The following is a 16,238-nucleotide window of genomic DNA, read 5'->3' on the forward strand; positions in this document are numbered from 1 at the left end:
CTGTCTTCAGGACCAGCCAGGACCTGGGAGGGCAGAGCCGGGGGACCGCCCCGGCAGGGGGCTGAGGAGCTGCAGCAGGGTAGCCCCAGAGGGAGTGGAACCCCGGAGAGTGGGATGCGGGCCCCGCACGGCAGCGTCCCGCCCTCTATGGCCCCACTGCTGCTGCTGCTTCTGGCCACCCTGCTGCAGTCCCTGGGCAGCTCGGGCCGCTTCGCCCAGCCTCGGCTGTGGTGCTGGGGGGCTCTGTGTGCCCCACGGGGCGGCCCCCAGCCTGAGTGTCCCCAGATCAGAGCCTGCCTGGCCCAGCCACAAGGTGTGGGCACTGCTCCCCCGCAGCACGAACCACAGCCGTCACAGGGTGCCCTCCCCCGCGCATGACCGCTGCTGCTGCCAGGGATGGCTCTAGGCTTTTGCCGCCCAAAGCACAAAAAAAATTTTTTTTTTAAATGGCCAGAATGCCGCCCCTGAAAATGCGCCACTCCAAGCACATGCTTGGTTTGCTGGTGCCTAGAGCCGACCCTGCTTACTGAAAGAATAAAGAAAGCTCTGCCAGCTCATGACATTCTCCTGCTTCCATCCCCTTTTCTTCTGCAATAGCCACAGCGCCTCTCAGTATGCCCCTTTCAGCTTCCTGTGGATCCGGGTGTACTGGATCTTCTCCTCAGCAGCTCTGAGTCTTTGGGGAAAGATCAGTGCATCACTCCTCACTCCTACTTTGTGTTCTTGCCACTGATATTCAGAATATTAGGTTTCCGGTTCAGTTGTACCCAGACTTATTTCTTTTGGCCCCAAGCTCCCGTGTAATTTTATACCAGTGTAAGTCCTTGAATGTCATTAGAGTTACACTGGCTGTAAACCAGTATAATAGAGTGGAGAATTAGGCTCCCTGAAGCCAAATTCTTGCCCGTGCCCCAACTGCTTTGAACCTTCCAGTGGGGGGAAAAAAAACAGAAAGCTTGTGTAGGGGAATCTCCAAATGGCATATGCAAGGCCGGCTCCAGGGTTTTTGCCACCCCAAGCAGCAAAAAAAAAAAAAAAAAGCCACGATCGCGATCTGCAGCTCTACCGCCGCTGCTTCAGTCTTCAGTGGCAATTCGGCGGCTGGTCCTTCGCCCCGGACGTGCCACCCCTCACCGTTGGCTGCCCCGAGGAGCTGCTTGCAGGGCTGGTGCCTGGAGTCGGCCCTGGGCATATGGCCAGAATTGCGGCTCCTACACCACAACCCTGCCAGCCTTCAACCTGGCCAGGGAGAAGAGTACACTGTCTGGACAATCTCTTGCTGCAACAGGCAGAAGAGCTTAACAAGGAGCTGGATTGGTGGCGTGCAAGAGCGGCGTGAACCTCTCTCCTCTCATTCTGAGCCAAGAATAGCTTGGCAGGAGCAGAGAATCTGGTCCTCTGTCCTGCAAATGGCTGCATGTGCAAGGCTGTCCCACTGACAGTAATTGAACTTTCTGTCTTTGATTGATTCATGGGGAATCAGCCTTGGAAATAACATTTGTCTTGTGAGGCCTTAGACCAGCACAACATAAGCCTAAAACCTGAAAAATGGTCTAAGCCTGAAATATTTTTTTAGAGAACCTAAAGAATTTTGAATCTCTGTTGAACAGCTCACGCGCTCATTAAATGCATCTATTCTGTCTCTCTCACACTTTGCCTGTCTCTCTCTCTGTGAGACATTTCTAATGTGCCAATCACCTGGGTATGTATGTGTCAATCATACAAATATTAACAGATTTCCTCTCAAATGGAAGATTATAAACTCTTAATTCTTCCTAAAAAAAGTCTGAAGAATAATTATGCCTATTTTGCTCTTTGGTGAGGCTGAAAGACAAATGTTTGACTTATTTGCTTAAGAATTCAGAAAGAAAAGTGGATGTATATCTATATTTCGGGGAAAGGGTAGCTTTTTCTGCAAGGAAACTGAAGTGTGTAAGGCGTGAGAGTTCCAATAGCCTGTTTCCCTATCACAATACTGATCATGACGCCTGCAGCATTTTAATAGTTACTGACGCTTCATAGGATCAGTTTTAACTTTAGAATTACTTCATCTCTGGGTAAAAAAAGTATTTTCCATCATGCCCATCACAAAACTCCATGCACAGAGGGCCAGATTTTTCAAGGTATTAAGGCACCTAAAGATGTAATTAGGCATCTAATAGGATTTTTCAGATTTCAATGGGAGTTAGGGAACTAGGCACTTCTGAAAATCCCACTAGGCACCTATCTATATAATAAGATTCCAAGATTGTCACTCTGTAGCCTAGAATGTCTTTTTAGTCAGTAGGAAGTGGTGAAAACAGCTACAAGTACGGTTGAGAGCTTTTTTTGATTGACTCTGGTGATATTCTAAACATCACTGGGATTTGCAGTTTGTTACCGTCTAATTTTGAAGGTCTCAGCCATTTTGATTTACGAATTACACACCTGTGACAGTAAGGCATGTGTCTATGCCATGCCAAGAGTCCTAGACCATTGTGATATCAGAGGTTACTCAACCAATCACGACCCTTACCCTACAGGCAGTTTGCATACAACAATTTTCATTGGTTGTAATGAGTCAGTGATATGAGGGAGACTGCACAAATGGTGGATTATTTGGACCAACTGCCACAGTTCTTGAAATGGTGATTCACCACCTGTGCGACTCAATACAAGCTCCCCAATGCAACCCACACATCCACCCAAAAAAAAATCTATACAAAATCTCTCAGCACAACCCCCAGACACAAATCAGCACAACCTACACAATAATATAACCAATACACACAATAACCCAAACATGCATAGCTCCTGCCCCTCGCCACAGCACACACCTCATTCACCACGCGCACAAATCAAGAAAAATCGACCACCACAATACACTCACTCCCCTACCTACCAAAACCGTAAACTTGAGTGGCAACATGCAAATGTTTAAGTTCTCAGGCATTTCAACTTTACAAATTATGCCCATACGACAGAACGGGCTTTCAGCTACTAGTATACTTTTAAAAATATGGCCCAAAATACTTTTTCCCAACCCCTTGCCCAACAGGCTCTTACAACTTTCCAATGATCAGAGGTCCAGTTTTCCCTTATAATTCAACCTCCACCCATACTTGTGAGCCTTCCAAGTAAAATCTGAAATGGGTTCACAAATTTTCATATGTCTAGTCTGCAAACCTGAAAACTCAGCATCACTTAACTAATTTGATTCCCCAACCCACCACCATATAGCTTCATCTCGTTGCAAATCCATATTCAAGCTTGATGTGTTTATGCACATTCTACACAGGTTCACACTGGATTTCCAAGAAGTGCAACTATTGGCCATATCTGAAAATACAGTGTGACTACCTCTTCATGTCATTTATCCCAATGAAACCAGATGAAACTCAAATGCGGCATGAACAGTCCCCCTTCCCCAACCCCCCCGAAAAACAACCCCTCAGATATCTAGTAAGTACACACATAAAATATCCCAAAGGCATCAAAAGCTCTAATAACTAACTGCTGGTTCACATCCACAGGTCAAACACAAACCAATAAGTACATTTTAATTTTGTGCAGAAACTATCAGACATCTCTAATGTAGACTGAGGCAACAGAATGGCAAAACCTCACATTTACTTCCCCTGTTTCTTCTGCTTTTGCTGATCATTTGTTTTAAATGGATCTTCATTCCTTAACAGTAGTATAGGCATTCATTGCTTTTCTTTACTTTTCTTTTTTTTTTTTAAATAACTGACACTTATGAGCAACCTGCCAAAAGCCTGGGTATATCTTAAAGAATAATCCAAATCATAGCCCTCTTCAAAATAATACCATGTTTTACCTCAAGCAATACTGCATGCAAAAGTGGACATCTGATTGACAACCATATTAATTTTTAATGCTGGTTTTGGTGGTTTTAGCTCTTGCACAAGACATTTTGATTATAATATAGTGTTCAGTAAAGGCACCTGTCAGTCAAAGGGACAGGAAAACACAAAAACGATGGAGTAGGTGTACTGGAAACACTGAGGACTCAAAATAAAGCCGCCTCATTTTGGCTTTCAATATGGATCACCACAAAGGCCAAGCAATAGAAGTGATCCTGCAAGATGGCTATAACCTGTTTGCAAGAAAAATCAAGGTTTCATATTTGTTGAAATGAAAGACACAGAAGCAGCTTCTTTTAGAAGCAGGAGAGACCCATGTAACAATGTAGAGCTAACAATGATAGCCAGACCCTGGCACTCACACTTCTATAAAAAATAGAACATTAGGCATAATTAACCACAACATTTGGAAATGAGTATTTACAATGGACCCGAATATTCAGCCAGGGTGCAGTTTGGCCAATGGTTACCTCTGCTACAATCCAGAAGTGCTCTGTAGTTGTCATTAATATATGCATTAGTGCAGGGGTCCCCACGTACTGGCCGGCGGACGAGCATCCGCCGAAATGCCGCCAACAAGCTGTGTCATCCAGAGGCGTTGCTGCCGAAATGCTGCTGATTTTTGGCGGGTTTTTTCAGCGGCAATGCCTCTGGATGACGCTACTTGTCGGTGGCATTTCAGCAGTGACACCTATTGACGTTGCCACTTGGCGGAATTTCGGTGGATTCGGTCCTCCGTGGCTCATGGTCTGGCGCCCGCCAGACCAAAAAGGTTGGGGACCACTGCATTAGTGAAACACAACTTATGCTTTAGTGAAACAAAAGATATTGGGCTCGATATGGGGTAAACGGGTGAAATTCTATGGCCTGTGTTATACAGAAGGTTATACTAGATGATCTAATGGTCCCTTCTCCTTAAACTCTATGAATCTATGAAAACCAGTCACCTATTTTTATTAAAAAAATATTTCTTCACCTAGCATCAATTTAAAAGGGCTCTAATGTCATATGAAATGCATTTTAGTTGAGTGGACAAAAATATATTAATCCATCATTTCTATGCTTTAAGACAACTAGGAAGACCCCCAATTCAGGGTGAGATTTTCAGACAGATGTGAAAACTAGAGCCTTAGTTTTCAATTGTGATTTGCCTTTCTCTCTCCTGGGACTGTATTTCATAAAAAGTTGTTCTAAGTCTTATTGCTTAGTAGGTTACAATAAAGTTAAGGCTGAGCCATTGTGATATTTCGGGGATCACTCAGACCAGTAAAGGGTTTTGTCACCATCTTGGTGCCTTAATGCTATGTTGCTATGGCTCAAATACCTGGCACCAGTAGCCAGTCTAAAGGCTTCACCCTAGCTTTCACCAGCCTACATACTCCATGCAGGGTGACCGCACCAGCCTTTCCAGTCCCAAGTCTCCCCATCTACTCCAAGTTCATAACTACCAAAACACTTGGACTGTTCCCCTCTGCTTCGTCACAGCCTGCCCCCAGTTATCAGTTCATTTTGGCACATACGCTCCACACAGTTTGCACAACAGAGACCGGTGTGGGCTAAAAATAAACAAAAGGTTTATTTAATGGAAAAATCAGAAATTCAAAGATGAAATTGTAAGGAACAGCAAAACAATAAACAAAGGTGCAACTTCAGGCTTTACACTTCTATATTAACGACATTCCTTTTTCTAAAGTAAGTTATCTACTGCCTTTGAACATTTTCTCAGTGCACGCCTGTCACAGAAGGGATCCAGCATTTCACAAACAATGCCCTGCCAAGAGGCTGGCCCTCAGTTTCCAGATGTTCTTCACTTCAAACCTCTTCTCTTTTCAGGATCTACAGGTTTTTTTCCCCCCTCTCTCTCTGACGACTGTGATTCATGGTAGGTGAAATTCCCTCCTCTATTAGGTTTCCAAGACAGGGGTTCCCTTTTCAGTTTCAAGCTGTCTCAGTGTTTTCCCATTAACTCTAATGATCCGCCATTGTCAATGGGTGTGTACTTGAAGCTAGTTTTATATAAACTGGCTTGGGAGGAGCCTGTCCCTGCTGAGGTGTACTTGAAATTGCAGCACCGACCATGAGCATACTATTCTATGTACATAAATACACAGATTCATAACCCCAGTCTATATACACATCTCATCATGACCATCAAGTCCAGAACATTACAAGCTTTCATACAGGGGCGGCTCCAGATCCCAGCATGCCAAGCACGTGCTTGGGGCAGCATGCCATGGGGGGTGCTCTGCCGGTCGCCGGGAGGGCGGCAGGCGGCTCCGGTGGACCTCCCGCAGGCGTGCCTGTGGAGGGTTCGCTAGTCCTGTGGCTCCAGTGGACCTCCCGCAGGTGTGCCTGTGGAGGGTCCAGTGGCCGCGCGGGATCAGCGCACCCTCCGCAGGCACGCCTGCGGGAGGTCCACAGGAGCCGCAGGACCAGCGACCGGCAGAGCGCCTCCCGCAGCATGCCGCCCTGCTTGGGGTGGCGAAATGTCTAGAGCCGCCCCTGCTTTCATAAAAGATCTTCCCTGGCATATTTTTATACACAATAACTTTGTATATAACCAGTTGATTCAATTGCTTATTCCTTGGGTTCAGACCCCCTGTTCTCCCCTTGGAGTGTCTGGACTCTGACTCTCAGACACATACTAATAAAGCAATGAAACCGTGAGTCTAGGCAGCTATATTGTTCTCAACTCACTAGGAGCCTCAGTCATGGACCTGGACCCCATTATGCTAGGTGCTGTACAAACAGAATAAAAAGTCAGTCCCTGCCCCAAGGAGCTTACAGCCTATGTATAAGATGATAGAAAACAGATGGGTATCGACAGATCAACTGAGAGTACAAGGAAACAGTGACGCAGTATCGGTCAGTATGATAGACAGTGGTCTCAGCACACCAGCAGCCTAACTTTCGTCAAGCTTTTTTGAAGGAGAATAATGAGGTGGCTGTGCAGTTGTTTACAGGGAGCTTCTCCCAAGCACGAGGGGCAGCATGCCAGAAAGCACAAAATATCTGGTTTGAAAATTTAACGAGTGTTGGGGGCTAGCACCATGGGCCAATTGGAGGCAGGAGTTAACTTTTCAATAATGAACGAGGGATGATAGGTGGGGCTCGATCATGAAGGGCCATGAAAGTAAAGACAAGTAGGTTATATTTGATACAACAAAGAAGAGAAGCCAGTGAAGGAATTCGAAGAGAGAGGTGACCTAGTCAAAGTGACAGCATAGGAAAATGCTCTTTGCAGCAGAATTCTGAATGCAGGACTGGCTTTAGCAAGTGCGGGGCCCGATTCGTACTCACTCGGCGGCACTCCGGGTCTTCGGCAGCAAGTCCTTCACTCGCTCTGGGTCTTCGGCGACACTCAAGGACCCGCCGCTGAAATATCGCTGAAGACCCGGAGCAAGTGAAGGGCCCACCGTCGAAATGCCACCGAAGACCCGGAGCACCACCAGGTGAGTAAAAATTAAAAAGGTGCCGGCGCGGGGCCTTCTTAGGTGCGGGGCCCGATTTCGGGGAATCGGCCTAAAGCTGGCCCTGTCTGAATGGATATCAGCAGGGCAAAATGGCATTTGTCAAGGCCAGGACGTTGGAGTAATAGAAATGCAAGATGATGAGAGGCTGGACAAGAGACAAGATTTTTAACTGCGTGGGTGATAGGAAAGGCTTTATATTAGAGAAGTTACGCAGAGAGAACCTGCAAGACTTAGGCTTTGGCTATACTAGAACCTGAACAACAAAAGTTCATGAGTGTGGGGGAAAAAAAAAAACACCCCGAACGACAAAAGTTTTGCTGACGAAAAGCGCCAGTGTGTCAGCAGAGCGCTCTCCTGCCAACAAAGCCACCACGGCTCCCTGGGGGTGGAAGTTTTTGTTGGCGGGAGAGCTCTCTCCTGCTGACAAACAGTGGCTACACTGTGTGCCTTTCAGCAGTGCGGCTGTAGCGGCACAGCCATGTCGCTAAAAGGTGTGTAGTGTAGACATAGCCTGGATGTAAGGACCTAGCAAAAGGTCAGAGTTGAAGATGACCCCCAGGTTATGAGACTGAGTGACAGGCAGGTGGTGGTGGTGTCCACCATGACTGAGAAAGAAGATGAGGGGAGGGTACAGTGAGGGAAGATTAATAGCTTTGTTTTAGCCATAGAATCATAGAATCTCAGGGTTGGAAGGGACCTCAGGAGGTCATCTAGTCCATCCCCCTGCTCAAAGCAGGACCAAACCCAACTAAATCATCCCAGCCAGGGCTTTGTCAAGCCTGACCTTAAAAACCTCTAAGGAAGGAGATTCCACTACCTCCCTAGGTAACCCATTCCAGTTCTTCACCACCCTACTAGTGAAAAAGTTTTTCCTAATATCCAGCCTAAACCTCCCCCTCTGCAACTTGAGACCATTACTCCTTGTTCTGTCATCTTCTACCACTGAGAACAGTCTAGATCCATCCTCTCTGGAACCCCCTTTCAGGTAGTTGAAAGCAGCTATCAAATCCCCCCTCATTCTTCTCTTCTGCAGACTAAACAATCCCAGTTCCCTCAGCCTCTCCTCATAAGTCATGTGCTCCAGCCCCCTAATCATTTTTGCTGCCCTCCGCTGGACTCTCTCCAATTTATCCACATCCTTCTTGTAGTGTGGGGCCCAAAACTGGACACAGTACTCCAAATGAGGCCTCACCAGTGCTGAGTAGAGGGGAATGATCACATCCCTCGATCTGCTGGAAATGCCCCTACTTATACAACCCAAAATGCCATTAGCCTTCTTGGCAACAAGGGCACACTGTTGGCTCATATTCAGCTTTTCGTCCACCGTAACCCCTAGGTCCTTTTCTGCAGAACTGCTGCCCAGCCATTCAGTCCCTAGTCTGTAGCAGTGCATGGGATTCTTCCGTCCTAAGTGCAGGACTCTGCACTTGTCCTTGTTGAACCTCATCATATTTCTTTTGGCCCAGTCCTCTAATTTGTCTAGGTCCCTCTGTATCCTAGCCCTACCCTCCAGCGTATCAACCACTCCTCCCAGTTTAGTGTCATCTGCAAACTTGCTAAGGGTGCAGTCCACACCATCCTCCAGATCGTTAATGAAGATATTGAATAAAAGCCATATTGAGCTTGAGCTGAAGGCTAGACACCCAATTAAAGGAGTTCTTAGCAAATGTCCCTATTAAAAGATTGGGTTTTAACTTTTGTAGTGGCTCCCCCAAGATTAAACGTGTTCCTCTGCCAATGGGTGTTTGTATTTAAATGCGTGATCAGAAACAGTATTCATCTTATTTACGCCAAACAAAATAAACAATACAACAATCTAATCAAAGTACTAAAATGACAGCCTGATTATATCCTATAAATCATAATGTAATTAGAACCAAATTTTCCATTAGCATGGAATTAAAACTAATTTCCCCTTGCAGTATTTACTCCAATATTCCCCAGATGCAAATTCAGCCTCGTAAAACATTTAGTAAAGAAGGGTTTCTAATTGTTTCCTGATTTTGTCCGTTACATCATCAGCTGTATTCATCCTTCTCAACAATTATTCTAAACAATGTCTGACTATATGACAAATGTATTAAAGATTGGGAGAGCCAAAGAAACACTGCTGAAATTATTTAGGTGCTCAGATACCTTGGACAGATAGTCAGAACCTTTTCCTTTCAGCATCTCATTTTGGGGGCCACCTTCTTTGGTGATGTAAATTGGTTTAGCTCCATTGACTTCATTTAAACCAGCTAAGGAACTGGTCTTTCCTTTCCCAGTAAAGCCTGCTCCTGACGTCTCCTCAATTGGTGTTACACTCAGACTGACAGACAGCAAAAGGTGGCGGAAGCTCTATGTTCAATTTATCTTAAAGAAACGGGCTAGCAAAGTAGCTCTGTCGCCAAAGGAAATTCCTCTGTCATTCTTCAGCCTATTAAGAGTTTCTTCATTCAGTGTCACATCCACTGCCCTAGGCTCTTCCTTTCCCTTTTCCCGTTGAAAAAGTTCCTGAATTCCTGCAGCATATGGCAGCATGCACGTTGGGAAATTGAGCAGTGAGACACTACCTCACTCAAGCGCAGACACAATCAGATTTCTTGGACTATAATTTCATTTGCTACAAAGGTTTTCTTAATCAGGAATGAATGTTTCTATCCAACCAGGACTTTGTCAGCATAATATACTCTTGACCTTGAGCATTAATTGAGTCTATTTGACCAATGACCATCCTCAGTGACTCTCCATGCTTTGAAATGAAGCTAATGAACAAAGAATTTAATATACATGTTTTTTAAAAATCACCTAATTATATTAAGAGAAATAAATTATAGAATTATTATACCACAACTTTAATCACCACATTTCCTTTCTATGAAGGATGTTACTTTGAGCAAACAAAAAGGTAATTATACAGAAAGCAACACTAAGGGACTAAATGGGACATGATTTTGCATAACACTAAATGCCCGTCTGAATCCTTTTATGTTCAGAAAGAAAATGCTGGACTTGAAAGCAAAAGTCATTCTTACAGCTCCTGCTCACTCTCTTTCAGGAGATATGGTCTCTTTAGCTACAGAAGACAAGCAGATGACTTGCTAATATATATGAACAGTTATTTTCGTACCCTCTTTCTTACTTCTGAATGAGGGGTTTCTACCTCTTCCACACTGAAGAAGAGGTTTTCTTTATTGGAACAAACCACAAAAGAAACATAAAATGTCCATTCTGGTTAGGGTTGTGAGGGAACACTCCCAGGGCAGATGCAGCTGTTGATTAAAACAGAAGGAAAATGCTCTTGTGGATAAGGCACTGGATTTTCAGCAGCCCTGGCCCCCACACTCCCCCGCCCAGTCCCAGCTGCAGCGTTCCAGGCTGCCTAACACTTACCTGCCACTGAGCACCCCCTGCATAGATGCCATTGCTGGACCTATTGGCTCAGAGGCTGCTTCTGCAGCCAGGGAAGGAAAGGAGCCACCTGACCTGGGACTGGCTCTTCTCACAGGGCACTGGCACTGAAGTCCTACTCATGCCCTGCAGCCAGAGCCCCTGGACAGGGGCCTATTGCTATGGGTTGGTCACATCCAGCCATGATCCCAGATTCATCCCGCCCCAGTTCTTGCCCTAGAAACTGGGGGGGGCGCCAGAGGGCACACCCATCTGCAGAGCCCGGGGCATGCCCTGCACAGAGATATGGAGTATTTATTGCCAAGTAGGAGCCGGGGCACCTCTTTGTTGTGCCCTGGTTCAAGCCACAGACTTCCTATGTGATCTTTTGGCAAATCATGCCGAAATTATGCCTCAGTTCTCTTTCTGCCAAATGAGGACAATCCTTCCTTTATCCCATCCATTGTCTGGCTTGTCTATTTAGATTGTAAGCCTTTGGGGAAAGAGCTTTCCCTTACTCAGTGATTCTAATGTCCAACTCAAACTTGCTTGAGTTCTGTTGGTGCTACCATAACTCACATAAATATCAAATATCATCATCTACTACTACTATTTTCTCTCACGATTATAAATCATTATCTCATCTCACTTTCAGCAACATGCCTGTATTTTTAGTAGGTAATGAAAGATATTGTTTGGGAAATACAAGGGATAGTCAACCCAATACATAAGGTAAAGAGATTTGGAATGGATAGAGTGGAGAAAATCTCCACCTTTCCCATTCTCTGCTTTTTTTCATCTGTCATGGACCCAATTCCCTCTTAAAGTGTCCTTGTGAGAGGTCCCAACTAGAGATGGTCAAGAAAGGGTAAATGTTTTCTGATTTTTTTTCAAAATACTACAGCATAAAGAAAAGTATCCATAGAGTGTATCATGGGAGATGTAGTTCAGCTACAGAGCTAGGCCCACAGGAGAAAACAGGAACATAAAAGGTCCCAGAACTCCAATTCCCATGAGGCACTACATTGGCTTAGGCTGATGCAGAGCTTAATATCAAAAGAAAATATTTTGTCTTTATTTTTCCAGTAGAAAATTCCACCTACAATTGATCTTTTCCCACAGAAACTTTTTATTTCAACAAAGCCCCATTTTTCAATGGCGAAATGTTTCATTCAAAAATTTTGACCAGCCCCAGAAATTCTTCAAAATATTTTTCATGTTTCCAAGTAATGGTTCCAAGCAACATTTTGTTTCCCTTTTTTAATGTTTTCCCCTTTTTCAAGCAGGGGGGAGGGGACAATTTAAAAAGCCAGAGGGAGAGAACGAGGAGCATTACCAAATTTTTTAAACAATTTTAATTAAAAATTTGTTACAATTTGTGTCTTGAAATTGTCACTAAACTAAATGAAAAAATTTCAACAAATGAAATTTTTCAGAAAAGAAAAAAAGTATCCTTGAAACAATCTTTTTCCAAACCAACTCTAGTTCCCACTTTAGTGATGGGTCAACACAAAGGGATCAGAGCCAACTGCTGCTACAGACCCCTTTAACTTGAGAGGTACAGGCGCATACTTTCACAATCAGGTTCCATCCCCTCCGAAAGCCACTGTGCAGAGTAATTACTTGAGGAAGCATGTACAGGGGAGCAGGGAGTGCGAGAACAGATGGAGTGGGAATTGAAATGTAGAGCAAAATTAGACAGAGATTAACTTATTTCCAGGGAGATACAAATACTTATCACATTAGAGAGTTAGAAACGAGTACTTCTCATGTAAGCAGTTGCTGTTGTCAGGTAGGGCAGTGTCTATGAGACTCTCTCAGCAAAATGAGCTCTACATTATAAAAAAGATTTTAGAACCCCTGATTTACACCGTTTTTGCTGTCTGGCATTGCATCAGATATTCTCAAACTGGGGGCATGCCCTCCTCGGGGGGCACAGGATGTATTTGGTGGGGGGGGGGCATGAGAAGCCACTCTGCCTTCAGAGCTAGGTTGTCAGAAAGCAGCAGCTCCTGGCCAGCCACCTAGATCTGAAGGCAGTGCCCCACCAGCAGCAGAGGAGAAGTAAGGGTGGCAATGCCATACCATGCTTACTTCTCCACCACTGCTGGTAGTGGAGCTGCCTTCAGAGCAGGGCGCCTGGCCAGCAGCCACTGCTCTTTGTTCTCCCTTCAGAGCTGGGCAGCGGTATGTGTACTCGTGTGGCAGGAGCAGTAAATGTCTAGAGACACAAAGAAGGGACGCACAGTCAAATAAGTTTGACAACCATTACATTACATGACACAACATTCACTCCACAAGGCACAAATTCACACTTTTATGAATGGTACCTGAAATCAACACACTCAACCTTACGCACATCCTGTCCCTTTTTCCCCAATCAGCAGAGTTGATTAATTAGCAGAATAAGAGGTTTTTTGCTCATGTTATTGACAGTAACCCAGAGGGAAGGTTTCTTAAGCAGTGACTGTTAATGCTATTGCCTAGCCTTCTCCAGCTTGAAAAAAAACCATATAGATCCTGTAGTTCTAATAGCCAGGTCTCCTCACCTGCCATGGAAAGCCCCTGGCATGTGTGTGTTTCACTGCAAAATGCCACCTAACTTCATATATTTGGCATTCAGTCATCCAAGTATTACACATTGCTCTGTATCATTGCAAATATTCTCATGTTGAGGACACTGTTTTGTAAACCATCAGCTGAATGTTATTTACATTTAGCTTCTTTGCATTTAATAGGACTGTGCACAGTAACTTTACATGGAGAGGGTGGGGGGAGTGGGGGAGAAACAGATCGGTGTATTTTCTGAGCATGTTGCCTTTAACACCAAGTACATTAACATCCAGCACTGAAATCTGCAGCAAATTCTCTTTGTGAATGGGTTGAGTCTCAAACACACACATAGGCATAAAGCATTTTTAGTGAACTTAGTCCTGAAAAGAGGGATTGCCAATTTTAAAATATGTATTATGATCCAGCAATATAAAATAACAGACATCTTGGATAAATACTCCATCATTTAAAATCCCTTGACTATATTACCAGCTAATCATATACTCTAGTCCAGCTTTTACATCACATCTAGTGCATCATACCGCCTGCAGTTACTAATAATGATTATCATAAAGATGCTATGTTTTCCTGAAACATATCATTAAAGGGAATTTCAGGACCAAGCTTTCAAAATTCATTGTTGCCAAGGATTCGCGGGTTAGAATAATGGGTTGGAGAGTTATTATATCATTCTGCAAGTTTTATTTTTTTAAACATGAAAAAAGTACAACAGGACAGATTATACTGTAGAAGGAAATCATAAGGAGTTCTGTATCACTGCATGCAAATAGAGATGGGCACATGGCAACCCATCAGTGAGAGGGCGTTTGAGTAAAAAGGTTGAAATTCTCAAAGACTCAGTTGACAGAACCTCATTACGTTTACTCTCTAAACACATTGTTCTGGTTACTGGCATTGCCACAGATTTCAGGACTGAACTTCCTTGTTCTGTTGTAACTTGCTTCTCTGAAAAGAGACAGGTTCCATTTCTAAACTATCAGAAGGCACAAGAATACATTATCCCGATAGTTCCAGCTAACAGAACCTGCTTCTTACGAGGCACAGGAGCCTTCACACAACAGTGTAACACACAGGGCTCAGGTTCACACGACAACTTCGTTAGGTAGTTTTCTGAACAGAGTAAAGCTCTGTCATAAAAGATTATGATAAATGTGTTTGTGTCGCTGCCATCACCCAATGATTTTGAAGTGTTTATTATACACCAGATGTCTTTGGAAGGATTTGGGTTTCAAAGAGACATGGGAGGTACCAGAACAGCATGAATTCTAAGACAACATATTGTGTGACTCTTTCTCTATCTGTCACAGTAATGATAAGGAAGAGCAGGAATGCAGAGGTATTTGCTCCTCTCCAAATATAATCACGGTGCTCTGAAATACCTAAATAACAGCTTTGAATCTTTGTGGCTTTGAGAACCTTGTTGGGATGAAGGGAAATGATAATCCTTGACTGGCCTAAATTAGCTCAAGACCACAATGTAACAAACCTGTCAGCGACAAAGCGTATGTCTTGTGACTACAGTGATGTTCTTCTCATCTTACATATCCATCATCTCAGGTGCCTCTCTATGTGCTGAGCAACTACTCAGCAGAACAACAATGAATGCACATCTCCGCCTCCCTCTAAAATTACAGAATAATGAAGAATTTAAGGCTACATCGTGTAAGGAGAAAGACTCATAGCAAAGCACAAGCTGTGTAAAATTAGTAAATTACGAAACTCAGTCAGTGAGAAAAAAACACTTTAATCGGGAGACTTTCCAGGAAGTCCAGGTGAATTGTTTAATTTGCACAACCTAATACTTTCCTAGGCCAGGGAAGCCATAAAATAAATTAGCAGAAACTGCTTGGGGTCTCCCTCTTGGAAAATGACAGAGATCAAAGCCACTCCGTCTATTTTCTCTTCGAAAAAATGAAAATTAATTGCTTGAATTCACATACAGTTTATGCTGTTCCTGGCTTTACTAGTTGTGCCATTTGCATTGACTGACAGATGCTTTTAGGATGGTAACATAAATGGCTGGCCTAATATCCCAGGTCAGGGTCCATTTTAATTGGTAAAAAGCAATCATCATCTTTGTTGTGGTCGGGTCATTGCCTGAATGTCAGATATCAAATTAACACATATATTAAAGTCCCCATCAAAAAAGTTGTGTCTTTACAGCCTATAAAAAAATAAAGTAGGGTGTAAAATTTACTGAGATTCAAGGGTAAAATCAATTCATAATGAGGACAATTGTATCTAAGTCCTGATCTGCCAAAAAAAATGCAGGAAATAAAACTACCTATTAAGGTTCAACACTGATCCACCTAAACCACAATATCCTTGCATTTGATTGTACCCTTAATTAGCCATTGCCGTGGCTGTCAACAATAGAAACAAATTTAAACAAGGCTAAGTGGTCTCTAGATTGGATGCCAATCCCCCACATTCATATCAATTAGTCACCCACCTGTGTTACAATGTGCAGAATTTTATTACCTTATAAAAAAGGCAAATGTAAAATATGATGCCGTGGGCTGTTGCCTTTAATTCCCTTTAAAAAAAAAAGGAGGCAAAGGCTGTGCATACCTATTCCCAAAATGCCCTATGACTTGCTAATTAAGTCTCATGAATATGTAAATTCTAAATATTCCAGTGGATCTTTTGGCTTTCTTTCCAGCTCAGTGTGCTAATAGGACCAGTTATAAGTAGGCAAACGGTTCAGTGCCATTCCTTTTTATGATGATGAACAAGGACAGTGCAGTATACCGTTGGACTGACTACAACATGGCACAGTTAGTGCCTGGCAGTGTCTTCTCCTTCGTTAGCATTTTGCACAGTTTAAACAGAGCAAAGTCATCTCTAGGACTCTAGAACAGATAAAGCAAAATAGGAATCTAACATTTCTAGGAACACAGGAATTGCCACACTGACTCATACCAGTGGCCCATTTAGTCCGCGATCAAGTGTCTGT

This window comes from Mauremys mutica, chromosome 4, assembly GCF_020497125.1.
Source record: "Mauremys mutica isolate MM-2020 ecotype Southern chromosome 4, ASM2049712v1, whole genome shotgun sequence".
In the NCBI taxonomy this organism is placed as follows: Eukaryota; Metazoa; Chordata; order Testudines; family Geoemydidae; genus Mauremys; species Mauremys mutica.